At 54.7% G+C, this 14,539-nt stretch overlaps 1 long non-coding RNA gene across 1 annotated transcript; it reads right to left on the reverse strand.

The window, feature by feature from the left end:
• Positions 1-3,567: 3,567 nt before the first annotated feature.
• On the reverse strand, positions 3,568-8,555 carry LOC115518417. The gene is made up of 2 exons (XR_003970259.1): positions 8,370-8,555; positions 3,568-3,897 (listed from the first exon to the last, which is right to left on the reverse strand). It is a non-coding gene; the product is annotated as an uncharacterized LOC115518417 (long non-coding RNA).
• Positions 8,556-14,539: the final 5,984 nt, after the last annotated feature.

Raw genomic sequence — 14,539 nt, forward strand, 5'->3', positions numbered from 1 at the left:
ATGCCCTGTACGTTCCCGCCTCGGGAAACCCCAGGCGGGAAGACCTGCCCTTCTCTCCACCCACCAGGTTCTTATTGACCTTGAAGGCCCCACCGACTACTCTTCCCTGCCCACAGCCCTGTCCTCGGCCCCCAGGGCGCACTCCCCACCGGTCCACCCCACCCCCATCCCTCTGATTCCTCTTCCCCTTCCGGTCACCTCGTGTATGCCCTCCGGCCAGCTGGGCCCATGTCTCCACTGAGTTCATTCCCCGACACCACCCCCCTCCACCTGCTTTGCGATTCCTTGCTCAGTGTCGATCTCTCTAGATGAGGGTTCTGGGGGTGGGACGGGGTGGGAGCCGAGGGGCCTTGTTCACATGTTTCGCCTCAGCACCCAGCGCAGAACCTGGGCACAGGTGTTCAGTGCTTGCTGTCCCCGCGCGGCGCCCATACGTCGATCCTTTCATTCAACAAATGCTTATTGAGAACCAGGATGAGAAGACAGCAATGAGAAGACAGGCAGGGCCCTGTATTACACACACATACAAGAGGGGATAAGTGCTAGGGGGAGCGACAGAGCAGGGAAAGGATAGCAGAGTAGGAAAAGGACAGGGGAAGGTGGCAAGGGAAAGTCTCTCTGAGCAGGTGACATTTGATCAGACCTCTGAAGCAAAATAGAAAGTGATATAAACATCAGAAGAAAGCGTATACCAGGGAGAGGGACCAGCAAGTGCAAAGGTCCTGAGGTGGAAATATGCATGGGATGGTGGAGGAAATGCAAGGAGGTGAATGAGTAGGATGGGGGTGGCAGGAATCGAGGTCAGAGAGGGATCCAGCTGGGGACATAGGCAGGACTCTGCTTTGACCCTGACCGAGCCAGGAGCCATTGTGGGGTTCTGGGCTAAGCAGTACAGAATTTGACCTAAGTTCTAACAGGATCACTCTGGCTACTGCACAGAGAATGGATTCCAGGGGCCCGAGGGGGAAGCAGGAGACCCATGAGGAGGCTGCTATACTCATGCACAGTGGCAGTGGGCATGGTCAAGTTGTTGATTTTTTTTTTTTAATGTTTATTTTTTAGACAGAGAGAGACGGAGCATGAATGGGGGAGGGGCAGAGACAGAGAGGGAGACACAGAATCGGAAGCAGGCTCCAGGCTCCGAGCTGTCAGCACAGAGCCCGACACGGGGCATGAACTCCAGCACCGTGAGATCACGACCTGAGCCGAACGAAGTCAGATGCTTAACTGACGGAGCCACCCAGGCGCCCCAAGTTGTATATTTTGAAAATACAACCAGTGGTATTTGCTGATGGATTGAATGAGGGATGAGCAGGGAGAGAGAATGAGAGAAAGGGAGGGGAGGAGTTAAAAATGCTCACAAGGTGGGGCGCCTTGGGTGGCTCAGTCGGTTAAGCGTCCGACTCTTGATTTCGGCTCAGGTCATGATCTCACTCAGTTCATGAGTTCAAGCCCTGCATCCGGCTCTGCGCTGACAGTGTGGAACCTGCTTCGGATCCTCTCTCTACCCCTCCCCTGCCCACTCTCTCTCTCCCTCTCAAAATAAATTAAAAAAACGAAACTTAAAAAAAAAAAAAAACAAAGCGAAACATTTGCAAGGTTCGGGGCCGGAGCAAGTCACGGAAAACGGAGGTGCCATTACCTGAGATGGGCAAGATTTGGTAGTGGGGCGGGTTTGGGGCTGACGTCCTGATGTAGAAAGCTCAGTGGCCGTGCACTTGGAGCGCAGAAGGCACTGGCTGCGTGGGTCTGTAGTTTGGGAGAGGAGTCCAAGCTGGGTGTGGGCACCTGTTGTATGGGTCCCCATGTCTTGCACATAGTAGGTCCTTAGTAAATGGTGGCTCACCTGGCCTTCAGGGCCTTGTGGGGGACACAAAACTGGCCACAGCCCCACTCCTGGCCTCTAGGAGAGGTAGACAAGGGCCCCGGGGCCAACCACAGAGCCACACCGGGTGAGGGGCCCACGCACACCTGCCCGCATTCCTTGGATGACATCGCTGGAGGTTAATCTAGGAAGGCCTCTCGGTGGGGTAGGGGGAGACTCTTGGCAGAGATAGGGCAGGTGCTCCAGCTTTAGCAGGGAGGGGGGAACAAGCAGAGGAAGGCTCAACAGAGCCAGTGGAGCAGGGGTGAAGTGGACGGGAGCAGGCACCCAGCCCTGGCTGCGATCTGGGCTCTGTGCCCTCGGGCAAGACCCTTGCCGTCTTTGTTTTGGCCTCTAAAATAGGAATAACTGTCCCCCCTGCATAGATTGCAATGAAGATCAAATGAGTTAATCTAGGTAAAGTGCCCCAAATAAAATGATGGCAGGTGCTCAAAAATGTGACCTAAACCCATTAGTATTGCGTCCAAAGAAGGCAGCATCCTCCAGCCCTGCAGGACCACCAAACAAGGGGAGAGAAGAATGTATAAGGGCCAAGCGTCAGGTACCCGCGGATCGGATCAAGAGGAGAGCTTTATTCCCTTCAGGCAATGGGTGCCCGTGGAAAGTTCTGTGCAGAGCAATGGGGAACATTCCATTCAGTCCTCGCTTATCCTCCACCTGTGCTCGGCTGGACACATCCCCTCCCGTCCCGTGCCCGACAGTCCCGCCTGGCAACCCGCCTGCTGGGCTCAGGGGCGCATCTCACAATAACAGCTTATGCTGGGCAATCGCTTACAACGCGGTCCTCACAGCGGCCCCGGGTGTGAGGCTGGTCCTATTACTATGATGCAGACAGAAGCTGCCAGAGCCAGGGTATAAAGTCCAGAATCTACACTGGCTTCCCTTGCCTCCGAGACTGACCCCAGAACCCTACAAAGTGGCCGGGCATCAGAGGGGTGTCTGATTCTCCCATCGGGTGGGGTGGGGTCCTTGGGTCAGTTCAAAGGAGCAGAGACAACAAGGTGATGTGATTTGTCCAGGGCCCCACAGCTTGTCCACGTTGGAGCTGGGACTCCACTCCAGATCTGTTAGACTCCAAATCCCCACGCTGGAGGGCTTGGTGGGCACGGCACATGGAACCCTGAGCTTCCTTTAATCTGGGCCTGCATCGGGGGTGAGTTCCCTCAGTCTGGAGCTCTTTCTGAGGTCTGAGATCCTTTTTGGAGGGACTGAGAAAGACAGTAGATTCCCCTACTCCCGGGTTGCCTGGACTGGTGTCACAGGCCCCTTTACTGTCTGTCCTTTCAGAGAGGTTTTCATCCCCCAAACCACCCTGTCGCACTGGTCCTGGCCCTGCCCTGCCCTGCCCTGCCCTGCCTGCCCTGCCCTGCCCTGCCCTGCGAAGGGGAGACTGAAAAGCCGGCTGAACTGCATCCCCTTCACACTTTCCCAGCCAGAAAATCCAGCAGAGGGAAATACAATGTTTGCAGACTAGGTCAGGTCCACGGTCACTCTATAAAAATGGAATCCTGAAAAAAACATAAACCAGCAATTTACCTGATGAATTTTATTGGCCTCAAAACAAACGAACAAACAAACAAACACCCCCCCAAACGACCCCATCTGAATAACGAAGGGAGATAAACCATTCCCAGTTCCTCTTTTATTAGTGAAGAAGGACACACAAAAACTCAGCCAAAAGGGAATGTTCACAGGCAGCTTCAGGTCTGATTTATTAGCCGCTTTCATTTCATACACGCCAGCGTCTTTATTAAAATAGGATGATGTCCAAAAGGTCTGTTTGCTTAAAAAAAAAAAAAAATTGTATCGAATGCGGGACGGGGCTTAGTTTTATTTTTTTGTTTCTTAAACAAAGCTCACATTCTCCTGACTTCACGCCTGTTACCGCAGCCAGAGGGAAACTGATTTCAGAATCCATCTGATATGTCGGATTTCTTTGTGGCATCCACTTCATCGCTCAGCAGCCAGCCATGATGTCATAAGCCCATCAGATTTCCGGTAGGGGGGAAACGCTGGGGAATTGGAAAGAATGGATGTTTCTTACCCATCAGGGAAGGGGGGTGGGTGCGGGGAAGGGGCTGGGTGTGTTTGGGAGGTGAGGGACGGGAGGCAGGCTCCGTGTTTGTGATATTAAATGTCAGGCAGAAACCTGAAAAATCCAGCCACCCAGATGTTTTCTGAATATCCAGATGTCTGGCACTGAGCAGACCACGCTCCCCCCCCAACCCCCCCCCCCCCTTGCTCCTGTCCCCAGAGGCACTCAACATTTCAGCTTTGACCTCAGGTCTACAGCTCGTGCGTGCTGCTAGGAGCTGTACATCCTCAAGGCTGTACATCCTCAAGGCTGCCCACCCTCGGGTTTGGAATTTTCTTCTAAATCTTTACACATGGTCCAGATTTTTAAAAGCTGTTGAAGCAGTGATTTGAAAAGTTCAGTCCCTGGAATTAGCTTCCACAGAACACACTCTATCCGCCAAAAAGGAGGAAAGAAATCCCCTCGCCAACACTCACACAAACATATGTGACTCTTAAGCCATAGGACTTAAAAACCCCAAACAAAAACCAGTGAGTCTGAGAATCAAGGACTCGAGACTGACACTGAGAAGCGATGTGCCCTCCCCCAGGAGCACGCTTCCCCCAAATCAGAAAACCACCAAACAGCTTTGTTCTTCCTGACAAAGCCCCTCGCTTCCAAGGAACAGACAGTGCCAACAAAAGCACAGGGTAGAACTAATTTACGCTGAGACTCGGGGCTTCAAGGAGTCATAAAGTACAGACATGGAACCGGCTTTGCCTGGGAAGCTGCCTCCCTACAACTGGTAGTGGGGACCCCCTGGCCTAGGGGAGTCCCGAAGGCCGCAGAGCGCCCCTCCAGGCTTCCAGGCACACACACGCCCACGGAGGCCACCACGGAGGCCTGTGACATCACGGCTAATTGCTCCTGAAAATGAGCCAAGAACTGCAGGCCCCCGGGGCCCAAACCCTGCGGGGGCTTCGCGGGGAGCCAGGAGGAGAGGCAGCTGGGGAGGGGAGCAATCTCCAATTAGAACTGCGTGCTTGGATAATGTAAAAGGGGGGTGGCCAAGGGGAGGGTGTCTAGCAGAGGGCCGGAGGAGGTGAGCAGGGGGCTCAGGGATGGAGGTGGGGAGGCTCTGCGGCCTCATCTTCTAGAACAACCCCTGTGCTTTTCCGATGGGGAAATTGAGGGCCAGGAGTGGCTGAGTGGCCCATCCAAGGTCACCGGGCTAATTAGCGGGACAGCCTGTACTGGGGAACAGAAAACAGGCCTGGCATCACACAGCTCTTCCCTGAACGTTATCTAATTTAATCCTCACAACACCCTGTGAGGGAAGGATTATCATTAACCTCAGTTACCAGAGGAGCCAATGGAGGCGCAGAGAGGTTAAGTAATTTGCCCAAGGTCACACAGCTTGTCATTAGCAGAACTTGGCCTGAACCTCTGCGTTTCACCAACTCCAAATCCAGTGGCCTTTCTGCTGGGTGGGGTGCGGGGGGGGGGGGGCAGTTAAGGTTTAACCGGGAGCAGTGAATCTGATTTAAATACATATTTAAAATGCTGGTGATCCCCGCAGAACACAAGGACGTAAATCATTGCAAATTAATTTTTTAAAGCAATTCCAGTCAGGAGGGCTGGCTGGCTGGCTGGCTGGGGAGGCCGCTTTTATTCTGTCCCTGCCAGGGCCTAAATAAAGCATGTAGACACTCTCCCTAGCCGTGCATGGAGGCAGTTCAATCCCCTGAAGTGGAGAGGGGGGGAAGCTAAAAGCTTTGTTGGGCATCTGTGAGAGCATAATCTGCCACAGGAAAGGTGCCAGGCGCACAGGTCTGAGAGAGCCAGGGGAGGGAGAAATTCACTGCGTGTAGAAACCACGAAAAATAAAGAGTCGGTCCCTCTAAGCCCGAGTCCTATTTTCCAGGCAGGAGTTTAAACGAACTGCAGGTAACCTGGACAGCTAATTGTGGCCCAGAGGCCGGACTCTGGGTCAGACAGGTGCTGCCCCGGGTCCTGTCCACTCCAGATTGGGGGAGGGGCAGGGGAAGGCGGGCAGTTGCTGTGGCCCTGTCCCGTGGCCATCCTGGGGACCCTGCTGGCCACCACCTTCTCCAGAGTAGCATTTAAAGGAAACCAAGCCTCTGAGAGCTGGGACAGAAGAATGACTAGGTTGGTCCTGCCTGGTCTGAACAGGACAGGCGCCTGTCCTCAGGCCTCCCCTTCTGCAGGTTCCTTCCCTTCCAGTGGAACAGCCTCGGAGCTTCCGTGGGCCAACCGTACCAGGCCTCTCCCTGCTCCCTTCCTTACCAGGCCTGCTGGTTTCTTTTACTTTGTTTCTGTGAACTGCAAATGGGGTGTGGAGCCCAGGACTCAGTCCAGGGAAGGGGAAAGAAAAGTTTCTGCCACCTGGATACCTGACCTGGCTGAGATTTTTTTTTTTTTTCTTGTGCTTTTCTGGGGAAATTCTACCCATCCTTTATTCATTCTGTCTACCGTCTGCCCCCAAAGAGGTTCAGGTCCGGCCTTCGTGACACTTACATTTGATGGAGGGAAACAAACATTAACCCAATAATGACATAAAAATGTCCGTGGGTTGGGGCGCCTGGGTGGCACAGTCGGTTAAGCATCCGACTTCAGCCAGGTCACGATCTCGCAGTCTGTGAGTTCGAGCCCCGCGTCGGGCTCTGGGCTGATGGCTCAGAGCCTGGAGCCTGTTTCCGATTCTGTGTCTCCCTCTCTCTCTGCCCCTCCCCCGTTCATGCTCTGTCTCTCTCTGTCCCAAAAATAAAAATAAACGTTGAAAAAAAAAATGTCCGTGGAGGGAGTGGTCCCCAGGTTATGACAGCCTGTCAACAGGGGAAGGGTCAGGTCAGTGAGGTCAGGGAAGGCTTCCAGGAGGAGGTGACTGGGACTCAGAGTTTGAGGAGGCATTAATCCCTCTGATTCACTGTCACCTCTCCAGTGAACCGTTCCTTCATGCCCACCCAAGGTTGCCTCCCATTCCTATGCCTCATTCCCTTCTGGACTATCGTTCATCATCTGTGTCCCTGCGCTGGTCTGGAAGTCCCAGACTGGGTCTGCCTTGCTCACCACTGAGTTGCCTATGCCTGGGATGTTTGATGATTACTTGTTGATCAATCAATAGACAAACAAACAACACGTGCAAAGGACCCGCAGTGGAGGGATCACAGAGACTGGGAGGGTGGAGGAGTAAGGGGGGGGGGGGGGGGGGGCAAAAGTCCCAGGGAGTGGTGGGAGAGGGGACTGAGCCACCCCAAGAGCCTGGGTGTACAGGTATCTCTTCCCTCCTCTGGGCTCCCTTCTGCCTTGCCTTTGTGGCAGAAACTGGGTTGGGGTGTCCTCCTTCCCCTACAGGGGAGTGTCACATAGGTGCTCTGCCCCACTTGATCCGCCCCGGGCACAGCGCCCCTGGGGACCAGGTAGGTGGGGGAATGGCATCACCTGCCCAGTACCCTTCCTTCCCATCCTTGCCTTCCCTCCTCCGTTCTTCCCTCCACTGGTGCTGAGGGGCCACCCAGAGCCACAGAGAGGCAGTGGGAGGCAGATGCGGCAGTCCCAGTCTTCCTACACCCCACCCCCAAGTCCCAACTGCCCCCCTCCACTACCACGCCTTTCTCCTCGCTGAGACAGAAGTGGAAGGAGGGAAGGAGCTGGGCTCCGGGCTTGGACCAGACCGGGTTTGAGTCCCCTCAGCGTGTGTCGTGTCGGTAAGCTGGCCTCTGCCCCTCAGATTCCTCCCGGGTGAAATGGAGAGACCCCAGGCTCCGGCGGGCACAGCGCGGGCGCTTCGAGAACCTGTCTGAAAGGCTCCAAGTCAATCTCCTCTCGTTTCCCTCCAGCGCTCAGTTCAGTTAGTCCCCGCCCCCCACCGCCCCCTCCCACCCCGCCGCGGCGGCTGAGGCTGGGGAGTGGGGGGTCCCCCGCGGCGCCGGCGGCGGGGAGCGGCGGGGACCCGCCGGCAGCGCGCCCCAGCCCCAGCGCCCAGCCTCTGGCGCCCGCCCAGCGCACTCCAGCAAACTTTGCGCGGCGGCCCCCCGCGCGCGTCTACACCAGCACGCGGCCCGGCGGCGCCTCCTGCCCCGGGGGGGGCTGGAGGCTGCCCGGGGCACATTCCGCGTCTCCCCGGTCTCACCGCCGCGACTTGCGCTGACTGCCCACCTCAGCCTGGACTACGTCGGGATTTCGGAGGCGCCCCAGCCGCACCGCCTGCGCCGGTCTACACCGCCACGGCAGCCCCCGGGTCACCGAGGACTCCTCGGCTCAGGGGCCGCGTCCACGCCGCCTCGGAGATGCCTCAGCGCCCGGGCCGCGTCTACACCGCTCAAGGCTCACGAGGCTCAGAGCGCGCCCTCGGGCGCAGACCCCGCGGCAGCCGCTCAGTGAGCGCGGTGGTGCCGCGATTCCTCCCGGTGTCCCCAAGTCCCGCGAAGCCGGCCGGAGGCTTCTTACCTTGCCCGCGCGCTCACGCTCCTGTCCTGGCCGTGCGGTCCCTTCCATACATTTTGCAATATTGTCGACAGCGAAAGAAAATATTGTAAATCCTCCCCCGGTCACGTGGCTGTCCCCCAATCTCCCCGCTTTCGTCTCTTTTCGGCCTTTGGGACAATACTCGGCCCCAGCGGCCGGCCGCTGGCCAGGGGGTTCCAGGCAGGCGCGGCTGGCCGCGGCGGGGCGGGGCCGGGGCGGGGCCTGGGCGGGGCGGGGCGGGGCCGGGGCGGGGCGGGGCGGGGCGTGCGGGCTCCAGCCGCCCTCCCGCGGGAAGCCCGGGCCCTGCTCCAAGCGCTCCTGTTCCAGCTCTGATTGGTCGGCCGGCCGGCGGTGCTGAGGCCTGATTGGCAGAGATGAAGAAGGGGCTCAGGCAGTGGGTGGGGGTTGCGGGTTTCATTCTTTGCCTTTTCTTTCCTGCGGCCGCCGCTGCTCTTTTGAGCCCTCCTGAGATCCGCAGCCTTTTCATCGCTGCTTCCGTGCACCCCATCTAACACTTAACCACCCGAGTATAGCTGCATTTCTTTGCCCTTTTCTACCAAACAGGTAGCACCTTGAGGTCGGGACACTGGGTTTGTGGTGCTCACCACTGTGTCCCCAGGATACAGGATGTGCTCAAAGGCATGTGTTGATTGAATTAACGGAAAAGGTGCATACAGGTTTTTAGAGCTGTCTGTAAGGTTGGTAACATCTTTAGAAGATAGTATTCTTCTTCTTCTTCAAGAATGGGGAGACTGACGTGCAGAGAAATGCTGTTACCTGGGAGTGATGGCTGAGCTGATATTAGGACACGCTTACATCACTGGACCTCAGATCTCTACACAGCGATGCTCTGTGGAGTGTCAGGGCCTCAGCTTCCCATCTGTCCAAGGATTGGAGTGATTAAACGGTGGTTTGGAAGATTATTTCAGTGCACGTGCTGTACGCAGCACTGTGGATGGCAGCATGAATGAGATATCCCTAGCCTCCATGTTAAATTCTGGGTCCTCTCCCTTGCTGGGACCCCCTCCTCCCCAAATCACAGGGAAAGTTAAAAGCATTGTGTTCCAACCAGGCTACTATGCCCAGCACTGAGGGTCTGGGAGCATGTGGGAGGATTTTTCTGGGGGGAGCCACAGGGAAACTGACTTGAGCAGACATGCTATTCTGGGGGTAAAGCAAGTCCTTGGAAAACCCCACCCTGTCCCAGGCTGGTCCTTTTTTCTTTTTTTTTTTTTAACGTTTATTTGTTATTGAAAGACAGAGAGAGTCAGAGTGTGAGCAGGGGAGGGGCAGAGGGAGAGGGAGACACAGAATCTGAAGCAGGCTCCAGGCTCTGAGATGTCAGCACAGAGCCCCGCGCGGGGCTTGAACTCACAAACCGCAGGATCATGACCTGAGCCAAAGTCAGAGGCTTAACTGAGCCACCCAGGTGCCTCTAGGCTGGTCCTTTTGATTGAAGGGTGGTATCTGAGAGGGGATTGGGGAAAAGGCTTCCTCTGATAAAAGCGGGTATAGGAGCTGTTCCTGGAGTTGGGTGAGAGCATTAATCGGCCAGAGAAATGCTACCTGAGATCCTGGATGTTCAGATTCAGGCAGAGGAGCTGGCTTGGTGACACAGGGAGTTTCCTTGTGTCTCTGTCTTCACACGGCCATCTTATTAGGGCACCAGTCATTTGTTGTAGGTCCTACCCTAATCCAGTATGATCTCATGTTAACTTCATTACATCTGCAAAGACCCTGTTTCCAAATCAGGTTACATTCACAGGTTAGGATTTCAACATATGTTTTGGGGGGACGCCATTCAGCCTGCAACAAGGCTCAATGAAGAAAGAACATTCTGGCCAGAAGGGAACGGCAACAGCAGATTACCCTCCTAGTGCCCACTGCTTTCTGGGGTCCTATCTCCAGACTCTCTCAGGTCCTGATACCTGGCAACTGCTTAAATGGAGCCAGGAGCAAGCTGATCTTCTGGATATCAAGTCTTCTCAGGCCTCGCCTTCTAGCAGACTCTCCGCAGCCTGCCTGTCCCTCCTCTTTCTGCCTGCCTGGTCCCCACCCCCACCCACATCCCACATGCGAGATGGACAAGGACAATAAAAGCTGTTTCACAAGCAGGTGGTGATTAATCGCCAAGTTAATTAAAGAGGCAGTAATTACGCTCAGATTTCAGAGGAAGGAGCGATGTCTTGGGCAGGGATGGGTGGTCAGCCTCGGTCTCCCTAAAAAGGTGGGGCTGGAAGACAGAAAGGATTTGAAAAGACCGAAGAAAAAGCAAGTCACATTTTTACAAAGTGGGTACTCCAACCATAGATGTAATGTTTTATTTGACAGAGTCGGGTGGCAGGCTTGGACGTTTAATCTCGTCCCCGTGCTTTCCCATGTCTTTGAAATATTTCATTAGCAACAACAACAACAACATATCGCAGGGGGAGGTTAAGTTTGGGATGTATAAACAGCCTCGGATACCAGTGTGGCCACTTCACCCAATGGAGAGGGCCTTAAGATTATGTGTAAATCAAATCCCGTTTGCCCACCGAACATCTTAACGTCGGCAACGCTCGATCTTCATTTCTGATTGATTTTCCCCGGCAGAGGCGCAGAATTCTTGGCTTTAAGTGTCAGGCTCTCTCTGTCAAGTAGTTAATGACCTATAAAGCACTTAAAATGTACTGGAGGAGATGCTATTTGGAGGCACCCCGTGGTGTACCCTCTTCTATTGTCGGTAATCACCCCTCATTTATTTGCTCTTATTGGCTCAGGATTCGCTATCAGGTTTGCCTAAAGTGAAGCCCACCGGGAAAGGTCCAATTCCATATGGGCCCGGATGGGTGCTGGGGTTGGTGTCCCGAGGCAGCGGCGACAGATGAGGGAAAGGGCCTTTTCTTAAGAGTCCTTGACCATGGGTGCACTTGTCACCTCCTGGCACATCTTCCCTAACTACCTCATTCCTCCCACAGCTCCAGCCACCAGAGCCTTCCCGGTTTCTCCTCACCATGGGTCTGCTGCCTCAACCTGTCTCCTGAGTCCTGATCCATTCTCTTGGCTGCCTTCAGGACGCCTCCTCTTGGTTGCCACCTGGATTTCTCCCCAAGTTGGTGCTGCACTCTGGTACTTCTGGTTGCGTTTACTGAACCAGCCTCTGTCCAGTTGATGGGGCGTGGACATCTGAGACCAGTAGATCACCAGGTCTTGTCGGCCTCTCCCTTCCAAAGTGGCTCTGGAGTCTGGTCCCCTGCCCTAGCCCACACCTCCTCGGCCTCAGTCCCGGTTCCAAACTTTTGCCGATCTCAGCAGCCTCCAAATGAAACAGGCCGGCCTCCCCAGAGCCATTCGCTCAAGTTGCCTCCTAAAGAACAGTGTAGGGGGTTTTGCTCTCCTGCTCCCCGACTTCTGTGTGCCCCTCAGGCCTCAGTCTGGTACCCAAGGCCCTTCACGACCTGGGACTGGTGTCATCTCCCCAGCCTCCCTCAAACACCTCACACATCCTTCCACCTTCAGGCCTTAGCTCATGATATTCTCTGTGTGGAATGCCTTCATCTTTTAAAGTCCCCTCTTTCAGGAAGCCTTCCTTGGTTAGCTCAAGCTTGGTTTACTCTCCTTGAGGCTCCCACAGCCCTCCCACAATGTGTTTTCCTTGGGTTTCTGTGTCTTCCTGTCTTTCAGGAACACTTTATTGACTGTCACTCATTCAGGGGCATTTCTTGAGTGTCCGCTGAGAGGAGAGTCATTAGTAGCAACAGTAAGAATCAGCCAGGTCCGAGTTCAAACCTGGCTTTGCCTCTTGCCTGCTGAGTGACTTTGGGCACCTGCTGCCCCTCTCTGAGTCTCACTTTTCTCCTCTGCCATGCCCCAGAGCTCCCTACCCTTGGGCAACTGAAGGATGATGCCAGTGCCAGCCTGGCAATGTCAATGCCGGGAGTGAGGGAAGAGGTCAAGGTTGGGGTTAGCACAGCGGCTGTGGCAGCGGTGACCTCCAGGGTCAGAGCTGTGAGATGCAACCATGAGGAGCACAGGGTGAGCCACCTGACCAGGGGGCCTGGAAGGCTGAATAGACCTTTCCAGTAGGGAAAGTGTACTAATTTTCTTTTTTTTTTTTTTATTAAATTTTTTAAATTAAATTTTTATTAAAAAAATTTTTTTTAATGTTTATTCATTTTTGAAAGACGGAGAGAGAGCACAAGCAGGGGTGGGGCAGAGAGAAAGAGGGACACAGAATCCGAAGTATGCTCCAGGGTCTGAGCTGTCAACACAGAGCCCAACGCGGGGCTCAAACTCACAGACTGCGAGATCATGACCTGAGCCAAAGTTGGACGCTCAACCGACTGAGCCACCCAGGCGCCCCTTAATGTTTATTAAATTTTTTTTTAATGTTTATTTATTTTTAACAGACAGAGAGAGAGACAGAGTGTGAGTGGGGGAGGGGCAGAGAGAGAGGGAGACACAGAACCCAAAGCAGGCTCCAGGGTCCGAGCTGTCAGCACAGAGCCCGACGTGGGGCTAGAACTCACGGACCGCGAGATCATGACCTGAGCCAAAGTCAGACACTCAACTGACTGAGCCACTCAGGCGATCTGAATGTTCATTTATTTTTGAGAGAGAGAGAGACAGAGTGTGAGCGGGGGAGGGGCAGAGAGAGAGAGGGAGACACAGAATCCAAAGCAAGTTCCAGACTCTGAGCTGTCAGCAGAGACCCCGATGCGGGGCTCGAACCCACGAGCCGCGAGATCACGACCTGAGCCCGAGTGGGCCGCTTAACCGACTGAGCCACCGGGGTGCCCCAAAAAGTGTATTAATTTTCTAGGGCTGCTGTAACAAATTGCCACAAACTCAGGTGTCTCAAAACAGTGCATGTTGATTGGCAGTCCCGGAAGCCAGAAATTCAAAATCAGTTTTACCAGGTGGGTACCAAGGGGTTGGCAGGGCCACATTCCCTCCAGATCTTTGAGGACAGTCTGCCTCATCCCCCTTTCCAGCTTCTGGAGTTGCATTCCTTGGCTCCTGGGCCCTTCTTCCATCCTCCCCCAAAGTGGGCAACGTAGCAACTTTACGTCTCTCTGCTCCCATCGTCGTATTGCTCTCTGCCTTCTGTCTGTCCTCTCCCCCGCGCCCTCATATAAGAACGCTTGCGATTGTAATAACCAGGATAATTTCCCCATTTTAAAATCCTTAATCACACCCGCAGAATCTTTGCCGTATAAAGTACCATTCGCGGGGTCCAGGGTTTAGGGTGTGGACGTCTCCGCGAGGCCCAGTATTCAGGCGACAGTAGAAGGCAACGGGACAAAGAGGTTCAGATCGTGGGCTCTGAGGTGACTTCCGGGCCCTGAATCTGAATCTCAGCTTCACCATTTTCCAGCTGTGAGCACTTGGGCAAGGTGCTATATCTCTCAGATACTCAGTTTCTTCATCTATAAAACGGGAACAGTGTCTAACTCCAGATAAGAACACAGTAGGCATGCAAGTTCATGGTAGGCAGAGGGGACTACACCTGCCAGAGCCTGGAAGGACCCTTGCGTAGGAGGGAGGGAGGGAGGGCAGGGCAGGCTGGGGTGGAGGGGTGGGTGGTGGACTTGGGCCGGGTCCCAGGGAAGAAGTGTGTGTGTGTGTGTGTGCCCGGTCCTCTGTCCTGGGGGTCGTGGACAGGGGATACAGAAAGTGTTTAAACAAGGCAGTTTTTGTTTACTTTTGTTGTGTCTCCTTCAGATATAATTCACATACCATAAAATTCACCATTTTGAAGTGTACGATTCAGTGGCTTTTAGCATATTCACAAGGTTGTGCACCCATTACCATTATCGAATTCTAGAACATCTTCATCACCCCATAAAGAAGGCCCGTACCCATTAGCAGTTTTCTGGGGCATCTTAAAGCTCTCTGCGATCTCCCACTCCAGGCTTGAACCCAGGGAGAAGACAGCGTGCCCTCTAGCACTGAGCTGTGGGGTTGGGGCACCGGCCACAGGGCCAGGCCGACCTGGGATCAGCTCTCTCCTCAGCCTCTCCCGGCTTCCTCACAGCATCCCGGGAGGCAGGGTAGCCCACTGCACAAGGCTGAGGAGGCCCAGGTGTGGGGGAGCTCAGGGCTCACTTTCCATCACCACAGTTATCATTTTTATTCCTGGGCCTGGTCACTTGGTCCCAGAGTCTCTCTCC

This window comes from Lynx canadensis, chromosome B4 (assembly GCF_007474595.2).
Source record: "Lynx canadensis isolate LIC74 chromosome B4, mLynCan4.pri.v2, whole genome shotgun sequence".
Lineage (NCBI taxonomy): Eukaryota > Metazoa > Chordata > Mammalia > Carnivora > Felidae > Lynx > Lynx canadensis.